This window comes from Epinephelus moara, chromosome 22 (genome assembly GCF_006386435.1).
Source record: "Epinephelus moara isolate mb chromosome 22, YSFRI_EMoa_1.0, whole genome shotgun sequence".
NCBI lineage: Eukaryota > Metazoa > Chordata > Actinopteri > Perciformes > Serranidae > Epinephelus > Epinephelus moara.
The window spans coordinates 24,583,603-24,605,160 of NC_065527.1; the positions used below are offsets into that span (position 1 = coordinate 24,583,603).

Genomic DNA, 21,558 nt, shown 5'->3' on the forward strand with positions numbered 1-21,558 from the left:
AATAGTCCCCAAGCTAGAGTATAGATGTATATCTGTTGATGTACTTACTCACCTTTGAGCTCCTTGTCCAAGGCTGTTTGTATATATGTATATTGTAATGGTGTGATGTGTGACACAGTGCTGGTACCTCTAACTGATTACCTGCCCTCTGTGAGAGGCTCCAGGTGTGCCCACCCATCAAGTTTGATTGAGAAGACTACACTATAAGAACCATGCCACTAGGACCTGTCATTATATGCACTGACGATAGTCCCTTGAGGACTGAAACGTTTGCTGCTTGTTTGTCTGTGAAGATCCCCAGTAAAATGATCTTTCATTAAGACTCTCAGTCTACTTTTGTTTTCCGTGTGCGAGTCCTTTTCTGCTTTTTGGCCCACCTTCAAGCTCCCACTCAGACCATTGACGTTACATGATGATAATGTTGTGGATTTTTAAATCACTTTTCTAGTCTTGACGAAAGTTTTACAAATATTAAACCTCCATGGACCAAAATGCGTAATTGAAAGAGACATGATTGACCATTTTTGCAGTTCGAGGTGTCCTGTCAACAGTTTTACAAACATTCCCTTGATAAGGTGTCGTGTCCACCAAAGCGTATTCTCAGCGCTCCTCAGAAAACGGCCAACTGGGAGCACTTCAGAACGCTTTGAGGTCACAGCGTTTTTTTCAGTTTTGGTTGTGTCTAGTTGCTATAATATGGAATATCTGCAGCAGTAAAAATTTCACACAAGGTGCAGTACTTGCTCTGCATGAGGGCAAGGCTGAAGCCAACAGATTCTCACTCCGACCTTATCACATATTGACGTGCTTGGTCATGGACTTTCCATGCCCACATACAACGTGCAAGGGACCCTGGATGCATTGGTTGTTGACGTTCTGGGACACTATGTCAAGTTCTGCCTGTTACATGCATTGTCTTCTTTCAAGATACACTTCCGTTTTCACAGGAAATTTAATGTTTACATACAGTCGCTTTCAAAATACGCACTATGTCAGTACAACACTGTGAAATGACATTTTTTTCCAACAACAAACACACATGGTTAGGTTTATGAAAAAAGAAAAGGGTTTGGCTTTAGAATCTTACGGGACAGGAACACTGATCTCTCGGGTGAAGGTCTGTGTTTGTTGGACCCATCCACCACCCCTCCCACAGGCCCCTCTCGGACTTTCACCGCCTTAACTTTCGACCTTGTCCTGCAGTGTTTCCCTCTGATGCCAATGGGCGCTGTTAAACTATAATGGCTACCAGTCGTGTATCATGTGGATGTTAAAGGATGCCAATTTAAATTGGTTTCTGATGCTGCAAGTCACTGCCCAAGCACTGGACTTTGATGACTTCGTAGTGAGACCGGGCTTGTGACGCATTTAGGAAAATATGACAGAACCACCGGTCTGTGGGAGTTCATGAGAGGAAAGAGCGCTAACAAAAAAACATCAAACCTGCAGTGCTCAGTGCAGAAGTAAGCACAATGCCTCATCAGGGTGCTGGTGTCCGTAGCGTAGCATACATAAGTGGCGCTCTTATTGCAAAGAATTCACAAAAGAGTGAAAGCAAGAGTGAAAACATTGAACTTCCCCTCAGGGGGATTAATAAAGTAAATAAACTAAACTAAATATGCTGGCCTCAGGAAAAAACTCTGGTGAACATGGCTCCCTGTGGTGGTCTATTGGGGAAAATGGTTTTTGAGTCGCAAGGGAGTTATTTTTTTTTTTTACAATACCGCAAGTGGCCACTGGGAAAAATTGGAAGCAAGGCCAACAGGTGTTCCTGGAAATCTGCTGTTAGCAGCTAATATAGCCTTGAGGTGCTAGCCTCAAGCAGTTGCCTTCTTTATAACTCCATACCTACAGGTTTATTTTCATTTTCAAACTTTATACAACTTTTCACAAATGCAATAGACCTGCAGCAGTAAAGTTGCACTTTAAATTAAGAAATATTAAGACAATAAACTCTAATTCAGCAAAAATGGTTTCAGCACTAGAGTCAACATTGTATGACTAATGAAAAGTGTTAAAATAACAACTGAGTAGTAGAGTGGAAAACTATATCAGATCCTGACTCAGTTCTTTCTATTTTGAACCGTTGCTCGGTAGCCAGCCGTTACAGAGTACACTGACAAATGAGGCGGGTCGGACAGTCAGCATAAAAAAACTCAGAGGTTCCACTTCACCTCCGCAGTTCCCTGATTTACTCCCATTAACCTCCCTCCCTCCCTTGGCGGCTCGCGGCAGTCTTCGACCTCCATGACTTCAGCCTCCTGCTTTCCAAAAACCATGTCCTCATTTTCGGCTCCCTGATGCCTGGAACCACAACCTGTGAAACTGGCACCTACAAGGCCTTATGTTTCCTTTGTGAGTTTCTGACTTATACTAGTTTAATGACCACAACTTTTACATTAAGAGAATAATTTGAGTTGTCATGAATTTTTGATTTTGAGAAAGCAATTTAACGGGAAGAAATAAGCTGAAATATATCTTCATCTGTAGTAGTTAATGAACTGAAAATACAGAGCCTTGTTGCAATGAAATGCAAGAATATTAAACATTCATCTGTGCCATTCCTATTTAACCATATTTAACACTAAATACTTCCTCTACCCAGATAATAGGAAAAATGTCCTTTTACCAAAGCGAATTGCGCAGTTAATTTCCTCTCTTATCTGTGTACTTATTCACCACCCACTGACATGGAAATAGCAAAGCAGTTCAAAAGCTGGTCAAAACTCTGGGATGAAAAATTAGCACTTGCCGATTAAAATTTTTAATGGACATAAGTGTGTGATAATTATGAAAATGAAATGTGTTCAACTGTCAAAACGAGGAGCTCTAACTGATCCCAGGCAAGTTGAACTTAAAAGGGGAGCTAAATTTTAATTATGAATTATGAATTAGGTTTAATTTATCTGGGTTTCGAGAAACCTGTTCCTAAAACCTCTGACCCTATTGCCAGAAAAGAATGTCGATAATGGACGATTGTGCAAAACACATTTTTATACTTGTGTCAGCGTTTTACTATATCTGCTCATGGCAATTATGGTATGGTATAGGTTAGGGAAAGATTGTCATTATGGTTAAGCTATTATTAAAAAGGTAAAGACTAGGACAGCACTACATTGTGACTTAATATTGCCACATGTTTTGGCTAAGAGTGCGTTCTCTAAGGTTAGGTTAAGGTTTAAGGGCCCACACACACAAAACCAACATCGAAGACCAAGTAGCTGCGAAGCCAACTGTTGCATCTCCTCACGTTGCTTGTGTCCCGGTCAGAAAAATTGCACATGAACACACCACAAAGACCAGATCCGACAGCCAACTAGCATGTACATTTTGCACCTGCATGAGAGGAAATAACTCTTAATAGCAGCAGGCAGCAGTTGTCTGTATTCGTCATTCAAAACGGGAAACTGGAACACTGACAGGACAGATTAAGATGCTAGTTAGCCAGTTAGCCAGCACATTAACAACACAACTAGATGTTAAAAGAACAAATAATATTTACCATGCACTAGTGAGCAATAACAAACAATTACGAACCGTTTCTGCTCAAGAGCTGAAAGGCAACAAGTTTGTTTCGATCTCATACCTCCTTGTCTTTAGCTGTTTCTTTGCATTCATCAGTTCTGTTTCTCTTCTTGTGCACTGAGCTGAACTGCCAATCAGAGAATTCAACATGCTGAATCAGCTGGACAAAAAAAACGGACAAGGGCTGACAAGGGATGACTACTGCCAATGGTGCGGGACACAAAAACTAGGGCAACCAACAGCCCAACATCGACCAACAGCCAACCATCGACTTGGTGTGTCAGGGGCCTAAGGTGTGGTTAGAGGCATACTTCCACCCACAAAATGACCATTTGTAAATCAATTAGTCATGCCATGTTATCTTGAATTTGTGAGGAAAACATATTGATTTGTTGATTGATTAGGGCCCATGTTTAACAACAGCAAAACAATTTCAAAACATCTCTTTACAAACTCTCACACAACTCGTGCAGTATAGTCCAAGTCTCATTTATCCAGTCATATGCTCAGCACTTCGTAAACACATGCATTTTAGCTGAAAAACTTAAGTACTGGAGCCTGACTTTGAAGACAGTATAGGTAAGTTTTGCTTTCAGTTCAATTTAAATAGTAAGGTCAGTCTATAAATAACATACACGTTCTTTGTTTTCCATGGAGGCATGCAAGAAAAACTAATTTTTCTTCTTGAATTCAAAGTAACACGGCATACCTAACTGATATACAAATTGCCATTTTGTGGGTGAGGTATCCCTTTAAGCAGTGCCAGTGAAGTCTCATGGCCCAAGTGCTGTATGAGAGTTGTACGGTAGAGTTGAAGTGCAGTTCCAGACTAATGTAAAACTATAGTCAGCTTCCACCCTGTGACGGACTTTCTGAAAAATCTTTTGCCTCCCATCCAGTCGTGTGTGTGTCCTCCTGCTGTGCGCATGTGTTTGTGTGTGCGTGAATCGCTGTGTGTTTGTGAGCACTGTCTTGGTTGGCACCCAGGTCCCAGCTGTCGCAGTCGAGCGAATTTGCGCCAAGCCGGAAGCCCACGGGGCACAGTGGAGCCAGAGGCTGCCAGCTGGCCCACCACACTCTCCCCCCACCCCTCCCTTGATGACACACACACACACACGCACAATCCCCCTTCTATCTCACACCCAAAAACTCTTCCACTGACCTCTCAAACTCGCCTGGTTCCCCCTCCTCAATACACACATTTATACACACTCGGGTTGGGCACACGCCCAAGTCTTGGCATGTCGGAGCTGTAAAGGCGACAGGAGTGTCAACAACATCACACTGCTGGTACATAATCCTCCTCATCCCCCTGAGCACGCCGCCGCAGATACACAGCCTCAATCAATAAATCAGTCCCTTCGCTCAACACGTCTTAAGGAAAAAGAGGCAGGAGGCGTGGAGCGTTCAAGTAATTGCCGCTGGGACAGAAAGTGATGTCATCCTTAATTTTGGTGGACTATTTATTATGGTAATGCAAGATCATAATAGCAGAGATTAAGAGGCCGATTTAGAGATAAATATGAGAGAGTAATGTTGGAGAGAGAATGTAGGCCAATGAGACAATCAAGACATTTAGCTGTGGCTGAGGGATAAGAGCTGAGAGTGACTTTTGTTCCTCGAATTGTTGTTTATTCACTGTTTTGTTGCCATAGATCTTAAACTGCCCATTCATATTGAAACGGTTATTGTTCAGCGTTATTTCGGCCCACTCATTATGCAAATCTCATCCAAGCCAATCAGCTGCAAATGCTCCACAGCGCTGGTTCTTAGAAACAGAAGAATACTTGTCATCATGGGTTATTGTGCTGGATGGTACTGAGAAAAACTCGATGTGTCTGGCTGTGTTTGTGTGGTGTGAGTTCGTCCTCAGAGGTGTGGACAGGATGTCATCTCCTTTGTTGCTGTCACTGTGAAGAACCGTTGCAGTTTGTGCCGGCGTATGACTGGAAGTGGCCACACAGTCATGCACATCTCATACCTACCTGTTCACACACACAAACTCAAGTATGCACGGACAGACACATATTCCTACCTCACCCACACATTTGCGTAAAAGACACACACACAAACAAACGCAGGGACAACACACATACACACAGTGTTAGCAAACACACCTAGTTAGTCCCTGCAGCTCTGCTCCAGTTGAGCTCAAAAGTGACTCACATCCTGAGTGCAACATCAGATCACGTTGGAACCATCATGCCAGGATCTATATTTAACATAACGAAGCAAAAATATAAACATATACATAGATATGAGTTTAAATTGCAGCATTGCACAATACACATCTGTCAGGACACAGATAAAATGACTTCCTTGTCTGTGGCAATAATCACTGAATCATTTGTATGACAGTTTGTGTGATGATCATTTGTCAGTGCAAATTAGGATACAAGAAAGCTGACAGGCGAATTAACAAAAAATGGATTGTGGCTGCTGATAGCACCATGAATTGTGCATCACTTGTACCCACTATCTGCCCTGTCTCGAGGTCCGATTCACAAAAGATATGCGCTAGTGATGTCACAGTGCAAACATACCCATAAACTTCTGCAACTGAGTGAAACTTGTCATTTCTTTTGCAACTTATCCATGTGGCAAATAAAAATGTTGCCTTTGCACCGAAAATACAGTGGGCAGGACAGTGGCAGAGAGACAAAGAAATCTGAAATTTTAAGATCACGAGCTGCAGGTCCTGATCGAGGTGCAGAGGCACACCTGGCATGTCAATGCCTTCGCTGCCATGATCCCTGGAAAGTCTTGGTGTGGCACCCCTTATAAATACACTTCAGTTACCACTAAGTCTCTGAAGACACTAATGATTTCACTGTAACTGTGTATGGCTGTTAGTGGAGATCTGTGTGAACTGAATTGAACAGTTTTTGCATTTTTTTGCCCCCTGTATTGACAGCTATTCATTTTAGTATCTTTGTGGGCCCTCCTCACATAAGAGCTATAGTTAGCCCCCCCCCCCCCCATCCCCTACATCCCTGGGTGCATTTCACTCTTTGAGGGTGCTTTGAGAATTACAAGGTTTCTTTTTGTCTTATTTGTGCAGGTTTAGTGGCCACAATACTTTCATGATTTGGCCCATAAGAGTCTAAAGCCCGATTGGTGAGTTGATCCGAGGTGCCCAATTTTCCGCCTCTTAGGGTAGTCATATTGGCGGAACCCTTTTAGTTTAAACAGACTGAGGCGGCTTTCCGCAGTGGGAGGGGCTATTGATGACTTGTGGGTGGAGCTGTTGATGACGCCGCATGTGCGAGCCATTGGCGGTGGATAAACTTGTGGGTGGAGCTGTTGATGACGCCGCATGTGCGAGCCATTGGCGGTGGATAAACAGGAAACAGTTGATAGCAGGAATTAGTGAGCAGCTAGTAGCAAGAGGGAAACGCAAAACTGACAGACACTGTAAAGATGAGCAACTGGGGAGACAAGGAATTGTGCGCCCTCCTTGTCCTCGCAAATGAAGAGGTTATTAACCGTCAGATGACGGGGACGGTGAAGAACGGGCCGACTTATGACAGAAAGCACAGAGCCCGTGAAGGAGCTCCCGAAGGACTGACCAGCCGCGGCTTCCCTCCCACGCCACTGTTTACATCACACGCTAAGCTACACGTTTTGTTACTTGCTCACGCCCCCATTGCCTCGAAAAAGGCGCATTCTGTATAAACAAAAGTAGGTAGGCGGCATTTTGCTGCACTCCCCGATTTTGTTTTTATACTGCCAGTGCTGAAAAAAGACTGATTGGGCTTTCCTGCAAATTTGAACAACTAATGTTTAAAAAGGGCTTTAGTCGCAATGGCTGGTTTTGTTTTCACCTCGTGAGTCTGTGTGTATGTGTCTGTGTTATCATGGCATGATGTGGTACTGGTGACACCTGTTGTAGTGGGAACTACCACAGAAAGTGTTCTGAGTATTTTGCCAGGCGTTTACATGTCTGTCTGTCTGTCAGTGGACAGATTTTGTCAAAATGACCTCGCAACTGCAAGATTTACAGATGCGAAGGTCAAAATAAAGGCTGAGTTCAAAGATGGGTGTGGTATGAGCAAGGGTGCAGGAAGAAGGGAAGGGGCCATTACCTCCCCACTTTAAGTTCCTGGCCAACTTTCGCTTTGAATCACAGGTCACTGTATTGCGTTAGATAGTTTTTCAGGTATTTTTGTAATGAACTAAATGACGGCGCTGTAGGAAGAATTAAGGAATCACTTAAGTTATTACAATTGTTACAACTGTGGGGGTCATGAATGTCTGTACCACATTTCATGGCAATCCATCCAATAGTTAAGATATTCCAGTCCTGGACCAAAGTTGTGGACCAGCTGTCAGACCAACCAACCGTCAGACTGACATTGAAATCCCGAGAGCCCTGCATGGTTAATTTTAAGCCACCAAAACTGGGTTAAGGACAGTGGTGTAGTGGGGTATACACATGTGGGATATAACAACCTCTTTTTCTGTCCATCTCCAATATACCCACCCATCAACCAAAAAGCCTTTGGAATAAATAGAAGAATTTACTCACTTCCTCTGTAACCTATCCATCTACTAAGTAGTGCACCCACCTCATCAACTGCCACTGCACCACTGGTTAAGGGTATTGCACGAGTCACTTCTGAGAGAGAACAAGTGTTGTCACATCAGGAAAATGTACACAGGTGGTTTTAAGCAGCTGAACATTTGAACTCTTGAGTGAATACGTCAAAGAGAAAGAGGCCATGCTACAATCGATTGGGGTTCAACATGAAATCTCTGTTTGATGACAAAGTCACAGCAGGATTTCAAGGCAACACAATCTTCTAACTTGACACACTGACCACCTCACTTTGTAGACATAAATGTTGTGTAGTCTGATCCCGACATCAGAGCTCTGTGACGGGTGAACACAAATCAAAAATGACACAAATGCCTGATGGGTTATCAGATTTGCATAAAACTGTTTGGAAAACATCGCCTGAGAACTCTGAGATTTTTATCAGAAGATCTATGGTTAACCAAAACCCACATACAAGGTTGCACAACAAGGTAGGAGGAGTGTTTCTGTTTTGTTCCAGCCACCCATCTATTACCTGCAGCTGTCATGAATTTGGCATTAAAATGTTGTGAAAGGCTCCAATTTTCTCTGAGAATAGAATGCAATTGTACGGCAGAGAATGGAGGGCACGGTGAATGTCCGAGACACCGGATTACACATTTCCCTCACGTACTGGTTTGTTTGGGTTGAGGTTGCTGACCATAAATGGCCCCTTTCTATCGATCATCCACCTGTAAGACAAATATGACCTGTGACAAACAAACTGCTTCTGTCTCAATAACAATTCCGGTAAGGGAGCGATTTAGGACACCGATGTTAATCATTCACCGGGGCAGTGGAAATACCCTGACATCAAATATCTCCTGTCCAGGTGGGGAAAATGGAGAATGAAAAGCCTCTAAATGAATATTGACTCATACACACAGTGGATGAAAGTGAGGAGGACATCTAACAGGCCTGTACTTTAAAACCCTTAGGATACCAGCACCACCACACGTTTTACTGCCCCAGTTCTGTGCAACAGTGAAAAACAAGAATAGACTATTTCTCACCAAAGGCAGCATGTTACATCATTTCTTCTGTTCTGTGTTTTTGTTCTTTTCTTTGTTTTTTCCCCCCTATATATCATTCCACGCTGAAGCCATCAAGCCAGCCACTCACAAGCCAGACAGATCAAGGCCCAGCACTGTGAAATGTGTCGGCCATTTTGGCTCCGTCGGAGCTGGTGGCACGCAGAGCAACTGCTCATTAGAAGGCAAGTGTGACAGAGCCTCTCTCCCCCTTCACCAGACGGGTTCGACTTCCTCACCCAAACAGAGTAAGGGGAGGGAAAGCAGAGGGGAGAGGAGAGAGGCAGATGGCGACGATGAAGGAAAGAGGAGAGAAAGCAGGAAGGCTGGAGGGAGAGTGAAAGTGTAGAGAGAGGAGAGATGGAGGCGAGGGAGAGATACAGTGGGAGCAAGGGCTGGAGAGAGGAAACGTGCCGGTGGATATCATTAAGGTCGGGCGCAGGGCTGTTTAACGAGCGAGCTCACAGCACCCCTTCATCCTCAGTGGCGCCTGCTGGCTGGAGGCCCCCAGGTTCTGGCTCCCCAGTTGGGGCTGCAGCCTGTTCCATCGCCGCTGAATGCAGGGGGGAACTGAGGGTTGAGATTTATTTTCTCTCGCTACCTGTGGAGCTACCAGCACAGACGCATGAACAGGCTTAAAAAAAATCAACCGAGACACATTCACTCAGGATCTCACTCACATGCGTTCACGTAGCCTCAGGGAAGAAAGGGTTACTGCATGCACACTTTTTTCCCTCTCGCTTTTTTTTTTCTATCTCCAGTCAGAGGTTTAATTGACTTTGCCTGACACATAAACATAGCGGTAATAACCCTGGCTTCCCCTTGATGTTGAACGGGTGGAGCACACAGCTGTACGAGGTGCTGGGAAAAGTCACCAGGCAGCGGGCGTATGCTAGCTTGTAGCATCCCTGCTGTTGCTTAGTTCAGCTGTGTGACTGCGCTGCTGGAATGTGAGGCTGAGCAGAAACGTTTATGGCGTCCTTTATCAAAATCAGTCAGATGGTGCAATGGCGCATTTCTCTTGTCTTGGCTCATATGAAACTTTGTTTTTTGCCAAATTCAGACGATAAATAAAATTCTAAAGGCCCTGCTAGCCCGAACACTTGTTAGCTGCACTCTGGTCCTACTCAGCGCCACTCTCCCTCCTTTTCTAGCCCCTTTCACACAAGCACTGCAACATTACTACATTTAGACATTTCCCTGAGGAGCTGGATGTGAGAACGCAAATGTCTGAATCAGTAGATCCTGTCATGTTTCTACCATGACACTTGTGCGAAACCGTAAGGAAACAAGCATCCGAGGACAAATAAGAGGGTTGATTTACTTGTAGACAGCCACGTAAATGCCTGACTAAGAGATTACAAGATTCAGGAACTTCCGTCAGTAACGGCTGAAGTCAAAATTGTCATATAAATTCAAGGAATAGCAAGAGACTGTTGTTTTTGACCAATTATGAACTGGCTATGGGACCATGGTGTAATCCGCATCATGTCCTGCCTCTCACCTGAACCAAACAGAGAATTTCCATAAGGTAAGAATGCCGTCATGGACGATCTCCTGTTGTGTGCTCCGTGTGTGGAAGGGAAACTCTGGATAATGTCCAACTTTATTCTTTGGACATTGCCTGGAGTTCACATGAGTAAACAGCCCATGTTTCCATGAAATTATGAAATAAAGGCTCAATGTTATAGTAACAAGGCGGGTCCATGTCATTGGTTCGATAGCCCATTGGTTCCACATCCCATTAGTCCGACTGTCCGCGGTGCTGAACGGCTCGCGGCGGGCGTATGGTGCGCCACAACCGGCTTGAGGCGGAGCAGGCTCACGGCTTATGTGTTTGTCACTTTCTTTTTCATTTTAACCCACACCATGATCTTTTCCTGACCCTAACCAAGTGGTTTTTGTGCCTAAACCTAACCAGACCTTAACCACAGGGCATCATGATGATTTCGGAACGGACTTCAGAACAATGAGTTTAATATGGTCGGAACAATGGGCTGTCGAACCAATGGGCAGTTCCCAACAAGGCAGGATCCAGGACAGTGTGATTTTGTCTGATTTCAAATAAATGTCATAACTTAAGGGACCAGTGTGGTAAACAAGAGAGACGGAACTGTCATTACGTCTGAATATGTGCCCCTTTCTCTATTATTTATATTCCTTTAGTTTGCAAGGGTTCACTGCTCAAAAGAATCAAAAGTTTTTTTTAAAAATTAATCCAAGATATGGTTGGGTATGCTTGTTTTCGTTATCGTGCTGGCTACAATATATAAGTGTCTCCCTCCCAGGAGTACATGGAGGCCTTTTTCTCCAAATCACGGCTCAGTGACAGTTATTATGTTATATGGTGTATTTTGCTTATTATTTGGAGTACAAACACTATACTAATACTGGTATCATTAGAAATCTTAGAATCTCCTCTTCTCAACAGTGTATAAAACTCAAAATGTGTTTCAAGGTCAGTGTGGCTGAAGCTGATAGTCACATTTCTCTGCAGAATTCTAAGAAGAGCCATTTGTTATTTGAACACATCAATTAAAGATTACAATCACAAGGCTAAAAGGTTATGCGAGAGTTTCACCAGTGACACGGGCAAAAAGAAAGAGCAGGGAATAAAAGAAGGAATAATGTCTGTTGAGATGAATAAAAAGCCATGTTAGCACATCTCTTGTCTATGCACCACAGGAAAGACATAAATAGATGTCAAGCTTTAACAATGTGACACCTACTTTAATCAGTTGCTCTGATGAAAATAACACTTCATATTATCTCTCTGCTAAGATGTTTCCTACCTGCCATTGCAATGAAATCCTACTACTCTGTGCTATTATAAAAGATGATTTAGAGGATAGGGTTTGTGATTGTCTAGATTTTTGTAGTTACCAACAAATCCCATGAAAAGACCAAAGCCACCAATGAAGTGATCCTACTAATATATCTTATTCCTCTGTGCCCTTCACTAAAAATCATAAAAAACTCATTAATAATTTACGCTTTCCAGTTCCTTGGCACTATAGTTTATTATGATTTATTCTGAATAGTCACTCAGGCATATAATTTACAGCTGAATTTGAGTAACATTTGCTACAAATTACAGTGCCCAGCTGTTATGAGTAAACCTTTACTTATTTATTTTTTTAAGAAAGCATATATTTGTGAGTAATTTTCCCAGACTTAGACCTTTACTGAGAGCCAATGGACATGGGGCTGAATCCCAAAAACAGGATAGGGAAGTTGTAAAGCATTGAGACGGTCTTACAAATCATTGGATTTGATCTTTTAATGGTAATAGTAGGGAGGCTACTCAGTCAAAAATGCAACAATAGAGGAGCAACTCGTGTGTCTTTTCTCATATGTAATACTTTCCTGATCTGCTGACAGCGCACATGGACAAAATGTGGAATAATTAAATTCCTAAAGTTTTTAACAGGCTGGATGTTATCCTCCACATTACATGAAATGCATGCACTCACCAGCTTTAGTATTCTGTATGGAGTCCTCCCTTCCCAGATGAGATTCAAATTGTGTAAAATCATAGAAGGGATTCACAGGAAATGATGCTCATGTGCTACCTACACAATTTAAATCCCGCCAAGAAAAGGAGGACTCCACCACTGACTACACTGACATGCACACTGATACTGTACTATTATTAAGAATATGTCCAGATTCCGGATTTCTTTGGACATTTATACAGCGCATTCAGAATATACGTCTCAATTAGGGGTTTTTACCACAGTTTGCGACACACTGCCTCTTTCCTGTTCAGGTCAGCTCTGTGTGTTGCATGGATGCTTTGGACACAAACCAACAGTTTGCCTGGCTGTGGAGTAAAGATACATGCCAAAAAAAAAAAAAAAAGTCCACATTTCCGGTCAAAAGGAGAAACACCTACTTTTAAATGTTATGAAAGACGTGGATATCAACAGGTTTTTTGGGATGTGTGCAAATATTATAATGCTGACCTTTTCAAGAAGGTGATTGAAGGATTGAAAGAGGGAGGCCCTGTTTGCATGGTTATCACTGATGGAAAACTTCGGGAAAAAAAGTCCTATTTTGATACAAAAATGCGAAATGGTCAAGCTATTCCACTTTTCAATATTTTAGTCAGGAACACTTTAGTCAAAGAAAACTTTATTTTCAATTTGCAGTATATTTGGCGGTATGGCTCTGTTCTGGGGCCTCTGCCTTTCCTCAGGCCTACGCAGAAAGCCTCTTCCATGCATCTACGTGGAGAGCCTTTAGACAGAGAGAGCACACCTCTCTGCCCTTCCATGTGCAAACCAGGAAAGTCTACGGCACGGAGAGCAGCAGCAAAGACCCCCCCGCTAACGGAACAGAGCAGCATCAATGACAAATAGAGATGACACTGATAAGTCCGACAACATGAAAAGCAGGAGGAGCTGGGGTGGAGGCGGGTTGCTAAGCAGCTTGCAGAGGAAGCAGCAACAGTAGGCAGGCCAGAGCAGTTTAAATAGGGTGCTATAAATGAGTGCCAATTGGTTGCATAGAAAGGAATCATGTGATCTATCAGCTGACTCCCTTTCATCAGTCAGCTGCTCCATCAGTTGACTGGGCTGTTTGAGATCAGCTGATGTAGCTGGGATGTGAGCTGAGCTTGACATCGTGTCCTGCCTGAACTAACGCTATGCTCAGTTTTGATGTGATGAACGACATGTTAGGGCACAGTAATCAGAGGCTGTGGGAATATCCTGTAAACAGCTTAGTATACTGTCTTTTATGAAATAAGGACAAAAACCTGAATTTTTTGCGCTTAAAGACATAGTTACTGAAGGAGGCAATTACAGAATGTCATCCACAAATAGTAACAAAAACAGGATTTAATTTAAAAGATCTTATGGCTTTAAACTTAAACCTGCATTAATTAGTTTTTTGGCCATATGGCTACAACAAGCTGTAATCACAACATTAATTTTGCACCTAGCTAAGTTGGTATGGCAAGCAGTTGCCTATTTACAATCCAGCTGACACAGAGCAACATTATCATTAATTAGTAGTTCTTCTGGGGTCCGTTTCAGAAAGGAGGTTCAACAAACTCTTAGCCTCACCCTGAACTCTGAGTTGAGTAACTCTGAGATGGGAAACTCTGGGTTACGGGTTTCAGAACAGGTGATTTCAATCGGTTCAATCAATACAGAGTTTGTTCACTCTGAGTTAAGCGCGTGCACCACAACTTTAAAAAGCCGTCATCAATGGAGCCCCGATACCACAATTCACCATGGCAACAAGCTACAAGAAAAGGTCTGCATTTTTTTACTCCGCTGGAGTTGGATATTTTAATGTGCTCATACAGCGAATTTGAAGCTGTTTTCAGGAAGAAGAGTAACACGGCTGCAGCAGCAAAGGAACAGGAGTCGGCGTGGGAGAAAATTACTGCTTGAGTAAATGTGAAAATTTAAATTTACTTTATACATTTATGCAATCACAATACTTTTAGGCTATAGATGCAAACAGGTGGAATGGTGTTAAAGCTAAAATTTAGTTCACTTAGATGCAATCCCACCTCATTATTTTTCAAGTGAAAATGGTCTAAAAACAAGTTACTTTTAGGTATGATTAGTTTTGACTAGAAATGAGACATTTGACTAGAAATAAGACAAATATTCTTGGTATGATTTTGAGTTTTTGCAGTGTGATGCAGTCTGACATTTTGAGACAGTCAATCTACCTGCACATTAATGCTGTGAATGGACTACCTATTCACATAGTCTCCTTCATTTTGTGAAGGAGCAATGATGGGAATGTGGGTTCCATCAATACACCGGGAAATCCTAAAAGGAATTAAAATGACTAATCCCAGTCTGAGGTTGCAGCACCATGTCATTAACTGAATATGATTTATAATCATAAATTTTAACTGATTTCTACATCATTCACCTGCAATCCTGTGGAACTCCTCCTTGATGACCCTCACAGGTTTATGTCCAGGGAACACAACAAAAGAGTTTAAAAGACGTTTCAGAGCTAGGTACACTTTTCTCACGGCTCTGCAGACAGTGGCCTTACTGATATTTTCTGCATCTCCGATATTATACAGAAAACTCCCGTTTGCAAAAAAAACGAAGAGCAACACAAAGAATCTGAGTAGATGAAAGTGCACGTCCACGGTTGGTGACGCTGGTTATGTCATGTCGGATGAGGTTATGGATATAAATGATGGACTGTGATGTGAAACGGTACCGTTCAAAAAGAAAATGTTCTGGAAATGATAATACATCAATTCTGGGCCTGTGAATAATCTCCCGACAAATGCGTAACTCCCTCCTAAGTAACACTGCCTCTTCGTCCACAGGGTCCTCCAAGAACGGACATGCCATGGTCGAAAAAAGTAGATTTAGAACTAGAACACACTTTAGGATCCGACTTTACCTTGAGGACAGATGATCAAACTCACTGAAACCTGTGCGACACTGAACGAATGAATGAATGAATCACACTGCGTGTGTGGCATAAGAGGGAGGAAACAGCTAGAAACTCGAGGTTCATTGAAGAAAACCTGCTCCCGACCAGGTTAGGTTCACAGAGTCAGTTGCCATAGTAACTGACACTGAGCTTCAGTTACCTCCCTTTCTGAAACGGAAAACCCAGAGTTTCCCTCATTTCAGGGTTAACATACTCAGAGTTTTCACTAAACCTGCTTTGTGAAACGGACCCCTGGCCACCTGGGGAAAATATTATTCACTGTACTTTTAGTTTTGTTTTGGTCTCCACCAACTGATGTGGCTCTTTGGCTGCTTAATGTTCTCTGGCTAGTTACTACCTGTGTGTGCTATTTGGCAGTGGGCAGCTAGAAAAATAGATTAATCAGAACAGATTTTGTGGCTCTGGCTGGAACCAAAACATTAAAGCTGTGTGCCATTAAACCAAAACAATAAAGATGATGACACACTCTGTGGAGCTGAGGAACACTGCTGACTTGGGTGTTCATTTTAAGTAGTCTGGTCTCTATAAGATAATACTTTCACATCACATGTGGACATTAAAATATTGATTTATGCAGCTTTAAGGTATGAACACTAGGCCACTTTAGGACAAAGCTGAAGTGAAGTTAAAGGTTTTTAAATGGAACCTTTCCAATGTTCTGATCCATTATTTCCCTCTGTACAATGTGGTTGTCCAATAGATTTTTCAGCCTTCTTGTGTGACCTGAAAAAGACCCCTTAAACTTTGAGAGGTTGCCACAGTAAATCAGTGTAACGGAAATGCGTATTATCCTCTGCAGTGCTGACACTGGTCGTGGCAAAGCTGGCAAGATAAAACCCCATAAAAAAAGTGTCTGTTTGAGATGAGAGCATAGCCAGGCGGCACAGAGCGGGGACCGGGAGTTCACAACCGGATGGATGTCAGCTTGATCTATACTGAATCAACACACAGCGAAGGTTGATAAGAGGGCTTAACCTCGGCAGCTGGTGAAGAGACTCTCTCCTGATGCCCACTTACATGTGTGCACAGTTTTGAAAAGATACGGTAGATACATAACAGGCACGGTGATGCTTCCACTTGCAGATACTGACACACTGAGAGATAATGATACACACAAAGGCAGCATTGCTGAGATCGGGGACGATCCTCGCCAAAATAAGCAACATCAACTGCTTTGAAAGGTTTTTATATCACTCATATTGACAGGATCAGTGAGAGGAGGATGAAGAGGGAGACAGGGAGAGAGAGAGAGAGAGAGAGAGAGAGGAGATGTAGGGGGAGGAGTGGGTGGGATATAGATGAAAGACAACAGAAGGACGAAAAACAAAGAGATCAAAACCAAAAGAAAAAGTTGAATAAAAGTAATAAAAAAAAAGAAAGCAGGAGAATAAAACAGGGGGAATAAGGGAGAAGGGTAAAGCAAAAAAAACAATTTTGACACAAACCACTAGTTGAAAACAACACGCACTGAGAAATCAAACAAGATAAGAGATGGGGAGAGATAAGACACGGGGAGAGACAAGGAGAGCATAAGAAAGAGTGTGAGAAAAGAGAAACTTTTCTTTGTCAAAGTGGCAAAGCTTTAGCACTAAACACGGCTTCTTGTTCCTTCTCCCCTCCGACAATGAAACATGAAGGGAAACAGATGTGATAACCCTCACCACTCATTGTGATAAAGTGTCAAGTACCACACAGACACACACACTGACAAACAGTCACGGTGTGTGGCCAGAGCCCCCTATCTGAGTACCAGTGCTCATCCTGACACTCCAAAGGGGCTCAGCGTGTGCACAGTCTAAGATGTTTAATTCATACAGTCGCCTGCTTGCTTGTGCTCAACATGAACGTGTGAAGAAGGAGGATGGGAATGCAGAGCGTTACGCTTAACAGCCAGGCTGAGGATGATGCAGAGACACAAGAGAGGGAGGCTACATAAATAGAGAAGAAGAAGAGAGATGATGCCAATGAATGAAGAAGAAGAAAGTGATGTAGGAGTATCCACAGCGACAAAGAAAACAAAGTTACAGAAATAGGCATAGCTGAAAACTGTGAAGCAATAAAATAATACCAGAGAGAGCGAGAGAAATGATTAGGTGAGGGTGTACATGTTTGGGATGCTGGCTCACACAGAATATGTGATGGATAAAAGTAGAGCAGCAAAAGCGAAAGAGAGAAAAGAATGACAGGGAAAAGTGAGAAAACAGTTGAGAGAAATTTCGCAGACACACACACACAAAAAAAAAAGACCAAAAAAACCTGTGGAGATCTCATGCAGGCAGGCGGTAAGAGCCCAGAGTGCTGAGGGTGTGTGTTGCAGGTCTCAGGAGAGGCAGGCAGGGGACTGAGTGCTAGCGATTTTCTGTCATATCTCTCTTTCTTTTCATCCCTCACGCCTGTTATCCACCTCCACCTCCTCCTCCTCCCTCACCCCACCCTGCAGCACGTGTAGCAAAAGTACTACAGCGTGTGTTTAGCATTTGTAGGCACATCAGTTTCATTGTGGGATTAATCAGGATACCTTGGTATAATTAGTTTCCCAAAATTAAGACCATGTTTCTCAGGCAACCTATTTTTTCCTGTCATAAAAAAAGACACTGAAGGCTGTCTCCTCAGCAAACTGATTTTCTTTTTAACCCGTTCTTGTTCCAACCCAGTCGTCAGAAAAAAAACTGCATTGTACACTTTTGGAAACTATGGATACGTCACATTTGCACATTATTTTATAGCAGATACGTTAAAACTTAATGTAATTTACAGTGTGGTGAAGGTATGGTTAGGTTTAGGCACAAAAAAAGTCTTGGTTAGGGTTAGACCCAGACACACCAAACTGACTTCAGAGAACTAGTGGCAACAAAAGCCCCCTGCTGCATCGCCTAATGTCTCCGTTTCTCGGCCAAAAAATTGCACATGAACACATCGCTAAGACTACAGCCGACAGCCAACCAGCATGTGTGTTCTGTGCCTGTGTGAGAGGAAATAACTCTCCATACCAGCAGACAGCGACGGTCTGTAATCGTCATTCAAAAAAGGGAAACGGGAGGACCATCTTGGTGCTAATTAGCCAGTTAGCAAATAAACAATACTATCCCATATTGAAAAAACGGAGCATATTCAAGATGTGCCAGTGAACAATAACATGAAATGTTTCTGCTAAAAAGCTCAATGGCTAAAAAACAAACAAACTTACCTTATGTAACAATTTTGTTTTGATCTCATGCCCTCCAGACTTTAACTTTTTGTTTACTTTCCTCACTTCCGTTTCTCTGCCAATCAGAACTGCCAATCAGAGTGATTTTATTTGCTGACAGGCTCTGCCATCACCAATTCAACATGCTGAATTGGCAAAAAACAATACGCGGATGGGGGCCGATGGGGGCAGATGAGGAGCAACGGGGCAGGACACACCCCACCAACTTGGAGGACAGATGCTCACCAATGGCCCAACATTAGCCCTTTTTAGATAGGAATTGTGCAAATTTGCAGGAAAGCCCAATCAGTCTTTTTTCAGCATCGGCAGTATAAAAACAAAATCGGGGAGTGTGGCAAAATGCCGCCTACCTAATTTTGTTTATACAGAATGTGTTATTTTCGGGGCAATTGTGGGGTGTGCGCAAGTAACAAAACGTGTTGCTCAGCGTGTGATGTAAACAGTGACGTAGGAGGGAAGCCGCGGCTGGTCAGTCCTTCGGCGATTCTCTCGTAAGTCGGCCCGTTCTTCATCATCCCCGTCATCTGACGGTTAATGGCCTCTACATTTGCGAGGGCAAGGAGGGCGTGCAATTCCTTGTCTCCCCAGTTGCTCATCTTTACAGTGTCTTTCAGGTTTGCGTTTCCCTCTTGCTACTAGCTGCTCGCTAATTCCTGCTATCAGCTGTTTCCTGTTTTTCCTGTGTTCCAGTCACCTAAAAACACCCACATTTGATGGCAAACAACCATTGCACGTTTGAAGCACAGTAGTCTGAAGGCTTGGCAGGTGTTTTGCCCATATGACACACCATCCACCATCCCCTTCACCTCCTGATGACAAAAGTCAGCTCATTACATCACTTCAGAAATGTTGAGATGATACTTAGGAAACAAACAAATATAATGTACTCATGGTTTGCAGAAATGTATAATGCTAACATTTTCTTCTGGCCACTGGACCGCTCATTCCTAGGGTGTCAAATACTGATGCTTTAGCACGCCCCTTGGCATCTCTTAGCAAAGCACAGGGCAGTCTCTAGCGTATCTATGTGACACGCAGCTGAAACACTTTGGAACATGTGGTTAATGTTGTGAAATGGTTGCAGATATGTTTAGGCAAACACATAGATTAGAAAAAGATCATGTTTTGAGTTAAAATACGTATGTATGGTTGGGTAAGGCAAGGTAAGGTAACATAATGTGACTTAAATACATAATTTAAGTGACATCAGTGCACAAGGACCCTACATGAATTGTGTAACGTTATGTTTAAATAACATTGCCTTTTGGTTTCACACGGGACACAACTAGGTACAGGGGAAATAGCTGGCCTCGCTCAGTCCGTGCCTGCTAGCACCTCTAAAGCTGGAGTAATTAACATTTGACATTTTGTTTAGTCAATCCCTACAAAAACCTCAATGTCATTGCTGAAAAAAAAAGTCCTGCATGTAACCCCCCAGTTAATACGCTTTTTTCCTTCAATTTTTGCCAGGCTAGCCGTTTTCCTCATTTGTAGTCCTTGCGCTAAGCTAAGCTAAGCTAAGCTAAGATAACCATCTTCTTGCTCTGGTTATATTGAAATGGCTATCCATTTCTTTATTTAGCTCTTGGTAAGAAAGCCAAGAGGAGTATTTCCTCACGGAGCACCTTGATAGTTGAGTGGTTACAGCACACACCATGTACGCACAATATCCTGAATTCAAATCTGGCTTTGGGACCTTTGTTGCATGTCATAGCAAACCCCTCTCTATCTCTCCCTATTTCTACACTTTCCTCTGTCAAGTAAAGGTGGAATTTTTTCATTCCTTTCGCAAAATTTTAACTTAGCTGAAAGGTACATTTGCCTCGCAGCAGCCATTAAAACCGAAGACATGATCAAGAACATAAGCACATAAAATCCTAATACACAAACATCAGCTGATTGGGCTGTTATCAGGCAATTAGATGGTCGATATCAGTGGTGATAAGTCTCCTAGATATGGGTTAGTAGGGGCCTGCCACTACTATTAGGTTGAGAAGGCCATGAAATCAAACTTTCTGCCAGAAAGAGTGTTCATGGGACTATCTCCCATGTGCGAGAAGGTCTGCTTTTAGGGTGGCTGGGAGGGGTGGTGGACAAACGCAGGACTTTCACCCAGAAGAGCAGATTTGATTCCCACGTAAAAGCAATATTTACACTCAACCATGATCTTTTTCTAAACCTAACCACATCTTTTTGGCACCGAAACTAAAGGAAAGTGAAACCTAATAAACTGTTAGTGGTCATTGCATGGGCTGATCACGGCCTTCTGTAACTATCGTTGGGTGAAGCAAGCCCCTTCAGACCCAAATCTATGAGGCTTACAAACACCAAAAAATGGCCATTTAATGGGCTGTAAACATCCTGATCTGGTGCAAAAATGAAGAACAAGGCTGAGGTAACACACAATCAACAGCCAATCAGGGACAAGTATTGTCTGTAGCCAGGGTACTAGACATTGTTATTGACATGAGTGTGCAAAATTAGCTGCTTCAGCTACTGTCACTGAGAAAATGGAAAATGAACAGCAGCATTTCAGCTTTGTAAATGACTGTGTTCACTGTGCATACTCACAGTCATTTCCAGTGGTGGCTTACGGTGTCTCCTGCAGGATCCAGAGGCCCAGTGGAGACTGCCCAAACTGCAATGTCAAAGCTCTCCAGCTGCAACATCTGCCACATTTGTCAGGTAATCATTTTTGCAAACTCAAGTCTACATCTGCTGCGTGTGAGCAGACGTACACACACTCACAGCCCCTGCACAGTGTGAGCAGATTT

The 21,558-nt window shown here is 42.9% G+C and overlaps 1 long non-coding RNA gene across 1 annotated transcript in view; it reads right to left on the reverse strand.

Annotated features, from left to right (window-relative positions):
* LOC126384211 (uncharacterized) overlaps positions 1-21,516 on the reverse strand; it is a 56,366-nt gene extending 34,850 nt beyond the window's left edge. The window contains exon 1 of the long non-coding RNA XR_007569248.1: positions 21,356-21,516. This is a non-coding gene — a long non-coding RNA (uncharacterized LOC126384211). The remainder of the gene's footprint in view (positions 1-21,355) is intronic.
* Positions 21,517-21,558: the final 42 nt, after the last annotated feature.